The sequence below is a fragment of the Apteryx rowi genome, unplaced genomic scaffold (assembly GCF_003343035.1).
Source record: "Apteryx rowi isolate R43461 unplaced genomic scaffold, aptRow1 scaffold_61, whole genome shotgun sequence".
NCBI lineage: Eukaryota > Metazoa > Chordata > Aves > Apterygiformes > Apterygidae > Apteryx > Apteryx rowi.
The window spans coordinates 103,836-110,219 of NW_020450883.1; the positions used below are offsets into that span (position 1 = coordinate 103,836).

General features: G+C 38.4%; 1 long non-coding RNA gene across 11 annotated transcripts; it reads right to left on the reverse strand.

The window, feature by feature from the left end:
* Positions 1-348: 348 nt before the first annotated feature.
* Positions 349-6,320, reverse strand: LOC112974522. 11 transcript variants are annotated; one of them, XR_003256314.1, is made up of 6 exons: positions 5,724-6,320; positions 4,730-5,179; positions 3,421-3,532; positions 1,266-2,970; positions 685-896; positions 349-396 (listed from the first exon to the last, which is right to left on the reverse strand). It is a non-coding gene; the product is annotated as an uncharacterized LOC112974522 (long non-coding RNA). The 11 variants fall into 11 exon arrangements; XR_003256313.1 differs by lacking the exon at positions 349-396 and adding an exon at positions 479-588; XR_003256321.1 differs by lacking the exon at positions 349-396 and adding an exon at positions 479-588 and having other exon boundaries at positions 2,471-2,970; positions 5,724-6,315.
* Between the last annotated feature and the right edge of the window lie 64 nt (positions 6,321-6,384).

Consider the following 6,384-nt stretch of genomic DNA (forward strand, 5'->3'; position numbering starts at 1 on the left):
AAAATACTCCCTGTGATGATCAAACCGAGTTAATTACTGTTTCTGCCTGCATCTCACCTGCAATATGTTTTATAATCCCACAGAAGGCAGGTTAGCAAGCTTGACAGCTAATGTTTCATACCTTTTTGCCTAAGGGAGCACTTCCATGCTTTGTTTTGCGTGTTTGTCCCAGTGTCAGGGAGTTCTTCCTAGAACTGTTCATATAAAAATCTTCTTCCTCCAAGAAGACGAGTTCGTGGAAGCTATTTCTAGATCCTGAAATGCTCTCCCTGAGAGCTTGAAAGTGTGGGTTTTCTCCATTACACTACCAAAAGCGGAATGAGGAAACAATGTTCTTCAATGTAATAACTGCTGGATGTCATTCTCTGGAAATGAGAAATGAACTTGCTTCACTGTCTAATATGAAGATGAAAGAAGTGAAAAAATTAATTAGCAACAAACAAATGAAATGAAATATTTTATTTTTAATTTATTGTGAGTAATTTAAAGAGTTTTAGAAACAGTTCCTAAAAGGTTCTTGTCCATATACTTGTGTGTGGATTAAATGTTCCTGTTCTTCAAGGTCTCTCTGGTGGTTGATAATGTAGGCTGTTTGGAAAATGTACAAGATAAACTTGATTCAGTTTTATGACATGAATTTCCATATTGCATTCAAATAGCCTAGTAATTGTATCTTACTCATACCTATAAAGTGCAAAAACTGGTTCAAAAATATCATTAAGGTCGAGCTCTCCTATCAGGAAATTCCAAAATTTCAGCAGTTGACCTTAAAGAGATTTAGTTAGCCTCCTCTTCACCAGAAGTTTGTTTTCATGTCTTTTTGCCTTTTAATTGCTAGCTGTATGATAATCATGTCCTGTCACACTGGCGAAGGCAGATTAAATAACAGGAACATACTAAGGTTAAAANAAAAAAAAAAAAAGGATGAGAAAGTACCATACAGCTGAATTAAGTTATCGAAACCTTGACTTTTGAAGCTTCCTGACTTTCACAAATATAGCTAAGCACTGACAAACAAGTTCAGAAACGTTAACTTTTAGTAATAATCCAAAGCAAAAGAGCCTTGACAGAGACACAGTTTATTGCATTTTAAAATCAGATATTATTAATCAGTACATATTTAACTTCTAGAAACCCTAACCTGAAACATTCTTTAACAGATCCTTATGAGGAGTTTCCCTGTTCCCTCTTCAYAGACATCATGAAACAGAAAAATATAATATCTGTACATGTATGAAAACATCTATTTCAAATAGCAAGCTTACTTTCCACAGACTGATCCCAGGCACACTCATATCATTGTGCAGTCCTGAACATTGTGCAAGGTGAAGTCCTGTGGAGGAGGTATTTTCATGAACCTGGTCTGGAAACTTCTAATTTTGCTTTGGAATACTTCTGATCAATTTCTGAATTCCTCTAAATGTTTGGAAACTCCAAAGCTGAATGCAGAAATGTGAGTTTACACATGTGAGGGAAGTGGGCTGTTTTCCATTTTTGACTAATGTAAGAATAGTTGAGGTAATTTTGATTTTCCAAAATACCCTGTACCCCCCAAAAACTGTTACAAGAAGTTTTCCAGTTAGTAGACTTCCCTAGTTCCAAGGAATTTTCAAGTAAGATGTTCTTGTTGGTATTATAAACTATTTTCCCGTTGATAGGTAAACCCAAGAAGGCACAATTTTGGCTTCTCATTATTATAAAATATATCCTATCTGTATAACAGTATATGCCAAACCTCCTATGAAATCAGATCTCATTGTGTTCAGGCATGAGTTAAACATAGGGAGGATATCCGGCTCTCAAGATGGTATAGTCTTGTAGGAACCCCCCCCCCCAAAAAACTACACAAGTAGCATTTCATTAGAAAATGAAGCGTGTGGGTGTATAAGTTAATGGAGACCTATACAGATGAACTCCAGAAGATCCCATCTCTATTACAGTCACTAAGAGCTTTGTCTGCAGATGCACTGACACTCTGCAAGGTGGGGCTGGCACTGACTACTCTTTGATGTTTTCCTTCAACTCAGGTTGTGGTTTTATTAATTTTTTTTTGTTTCATTTGCATATTTTGTTTAGGAAGGAGAAACTCAGACTTTTCTTACCAACTCTTTTCCTCACTGGATGGTGCTGGTGTACATTTATCTGCTTATTCCTACACTAAGCAAAACAGGCACTGAAAGTTACAGAGTGACAGTAAATTTGTGGTTCCCTATAGTGATGCTAAGCCATTCCCTATTAATAAATTGTATTTCAAAATTTAATTTCAAAAAGTTCTATGGTTAACACAAGAGCTTGCACTTGCCTGCCTGCTTTTCCATCTACGTAACTTTTGCTACATGCTAGCTTTTATTCTATAATAGGAGAAAGGCATATGTTTCTTAAAAGGAAACCCCATGCTGCTACTTAACTCTGATCCAACTAACTTGTCAAGAAATGAATTTACTCATCTCCATATCAGAACCACACCAACCTGTGCTGAGCCACATAGATGAGAGGACTCAAAGAGTTGGAACATTTCACCAAGCTGCACACAGTGCTGAAATTGGTGTGGACACTGCTGTTCACAGGAGGCAACTAACTTCATTAAAGAGTGAATAAAAAAATTATTTAATCTTTCTCTATTTGCAGAAAACCTATCAGAATCTATCAAAAACAACAATAAAACAACCCCATTTTAAAGATACCAATGAAAACCTTATATACTATATATGGCTCACGTGTGTATAGTCTACTACCGCAGGTAGTAGCAGCAATACCATTATGTCATCATTTTTAATAAGAGTTTTATTGCCACTGCTTATTCTGCAGGCACACACCCACCATACAAAACAAGAARCTATCAGGTGGAGTGTCGTTCCTAATTACTGTAAGCTATAAAGTGGACTTCTGCACTGTCTTCCTCTTGTACTGCTTGGAGAGGGTCCCAGAACAAAGTTGGAAAGTTGCAGCTTACTTTGTCTTTTGAGAACACTGTGGAAAGGAAATACGGCAGTGTTAAGGATACACAAGGAGAGGGGGATTTTATTCTTGATTTTATTCCTCTCTGTTCTGTAGAAGTCCTTATACTGCCTTAGCTGCTGGAGGGTGTGAGTGCCTTTTTGTAGTTCAGCAATGTGAACTAACGTCTGTCCTATGTACATTTTTCTAACCTTTTCACTCTGGGAAAGTTCCATAATGCAGCATTTCGCACCAGTTCAAGAACACAGGGGCTATTAAAGAAGGTAGTATCAAAGAAGTATATCTTCCGCTAAGAACAATGTTTAGGGCAGAATTTAGCTTATGGTGAATTATACATGCCCTCAAAGCAATCTTTCACAGAAATGCTTTATCCCCTCATGTTAGTATCTTATAGTTAGGAGCTCTCTACTGTGTCCAGTTATCAAGTGAAAGTCTAGAGGGCCCCTCCAAACCAAGACAAACCTTTTTTCTTAGAGCAGTCCTTTTTTTCACAGTGGATGAATTAGAATTGTGTCCTTTCAGGAGCTGAATCATATGCAAAGCCATATTTGCATGTGTTTGTTCCTCTTTTCTCCTTCAAAAAAGGAGTATTCAATAAACATCACTCAGGGAAACTGGTTTCAGAGAATGACTAAAAATAATGAAAAGCTTTTCTCTAAGAGTGTTTTTCTGCCACATATTTAAAGAGAAAGCATGTTTTATAACCAAAATATACATGTTTCTCTCTAAGGTTAGGCTTACATGAAGAAAGTTAGGGAAACTATTACAATATGTGTGATTATCTTTAAACATCAAGAATTTTACATCCTGAAATGCTCCAAAAATAGAAGGAAAAGTGAAATACATGCAGAGGGTCTAACTTTATAGGTTTGACTTAAATGAGTAACTTCTTTAGGCTCATTCTTACTTGCGAAAGTTTTGCAAATAATTCACACCTCCTCCTGAATACACAATGTGATTTGATTTCCATTTCAGCTGAAAACAACAAATCTAACTCCAAAGATAAAAAGTTTTGAAGGAATTACAAGACTGTTTCTATCATTTTTAGCTGTTAGAATATGAAAACGAAACAAAATTTATTTCCTCTTCTGTGTTTTAACCTCAAAAAAAAAGAAGTATCAAACAGCAAGACTAACTCTTCTGCAAAGATGGCAAGTTTTGTAACTTGCTTAAAAAAGCAAACAAACTCTGAAGGGAAATTGTTGCAACAGTTGTAAAAATCATGTTGCATATATAATTAGTGGTGTTTTTGTCCATTATTTCGGGTTTATGTTTAGTTAGTTTCTCAATGTTTAACATCCCTATTTAATTTAGGATTCTGTGGTTAGGTCTATGTTAGTTCACCCTACAAGTATTTGTGTTTGACATGATGTGAATATGTGAAATGAAATATTAAAAGAGAATGATAAATGACAATTCAATCTTTTTAAGAATTTGCCACCTGCCACAGGCTTACACTTCTACCCAAGTGTATTAATATGCAAACAGATGAAAACTGTATATGGTAATTTAGCAAAGACAAAAGCAGACGAAGGGTGAATGCTTAACTGGAAAATGCAAATTTGAGATGCTGACAGTTTTTTGGTGTAGATGCCATTGAAAGAATTTGTTAAAAGGTACAGAATAGCAGGAATGGTGTTTGTTGAAAGTTACGAACAATCCTGGACAGACTAATGAAAAAGGATATAAAAGAATAATGCTTTTTGCTACAGAATATATGTGTTTAAACTAATTATAACAAAAGGTAAATAAATGTAAAAATGCCTGGTACCATTAGTTAAACTGTAATGTTGGGAGTCCTAATGTAGATGAGACTTTCACAATCTTTATTAGGTGTGCCATCTAATTGATGGTGTGCTTTTTCAGTCAGAATTCTAAATTTGATGAGTGTTGAAGGTCCAACCAAGCCTGACTCTATCCAAATGTTGAATTTTGGTAATGTAAGAAATTCCTGTATATTTCAGTAGAATTCATTGCATTTACAGTGTTCTGTCCACAGAGCTCTTGAGGAACAGAGCCTTAGATATGCAATGAAGCACAATCAACATATTATGTTACTCTTAATTTTTTTAAGTGGTCTGGATACCAGCAGCATCTTATGTGATTACATTTAGGAAAGATCAGAATGTTGTTATTTTGCAGTTTGTTTCCTTTCCATATTTGCCAGAAGTTTTCAGTGTCACTACAGCATGTCCTTGTGGGAGTTTTTCCACGTAGCAGCCTGGAAAGAGAGAAAGATGTTAAAATGAAAAGCAAGTTGTTAGGGGATGAGGTACCACAGAAACTGGCAATGAGATCAAGAACTAAATATACTAGAAGAAAATATGATTTAATTAAAATTTATTTCAAAATCACCAGGTATCCTTTAAACTGTATATTCAAGGAAACCAAGTAAGCAAAGCAATGCAAACTCTGAGTTAAATTCCAGTTCTGAATTGCCCTAGACCTCCTTTTCCATAAAATGATGTTATATGATATGGGCAACTGTTCTCTTCTGCATAAAGAGCAAAAAGCCACACATACCACTGTAAAGACAGTGGTGATAAGCTTGTCCTTTAAGAACAATACTTTGTTTGACAGAATCAAATTCTATGTGCAGACAGGTAACATTTTGAAATCAGTGTAATTATCAGTTTGAGTCTGCTGGTAGTGCGAGTCTCTTCACATGTATCAGATCAAACTCCAATAGCTTTTAGCTTTATAGTTCTTCCCTGTCCCTCTGTCCTCCTCTCCATTGCCTCCTGGGTGGACTTCAGATTACTTACCTGTAGATCAAGTGCTCTGACTTTTTCCTTATTTCTTTAGGTCAGCAGTCAAGCTCCTTCTCTTTTGCTTGTCCTCAATGAACAATCAGGTTCAGAGCGTTTATATGAAGCATACTCATTTGGCAGGGGAAAGAGAAAACTCATCATATAAAAAGCTGAAGGAAAACGTACGTCTGCAGGCTTAGAATCCTGCAACAAATCCCACCAACTAGGCCATGAGTAGCGCACACCGCCTTTATTGCTGAAGAAAAGGTGCCTTTTTCCTCGGGCCTAACGAGGACACACAGCACCACTGTGCAGGGCGACCGCAGCGCAGACGCGCTGCTTTCCTCCGCCACGGTAGAACAAGGCCGGGCCTGTCCCCGCCACTTGTGCCTGCGGGCTCCGCTGAAGGGCTCCTCGCCACCTCCACCCCGCGGGCGCGGGCGGAAGGCGCGAGAGACAAGGGGCCGTTGTTCCCGGGGTCAGGCACTGAGGGACGGGGGCGGCCGGACGGTGGCCGCCCCGCTGCCGGCTCCTCACAGCGCCTGCAACGGCCCCGCCCGCCCTTCCGGGGGGAGGGGAGAGGCGCCGAGTAACGGCCATAACCGCCGGCCCGGCCCGGCCCCGCCCCGCGCGTCGCCTAGCAGCTGCGTGATGACGCAGAGGGCAGGGGCTTCCC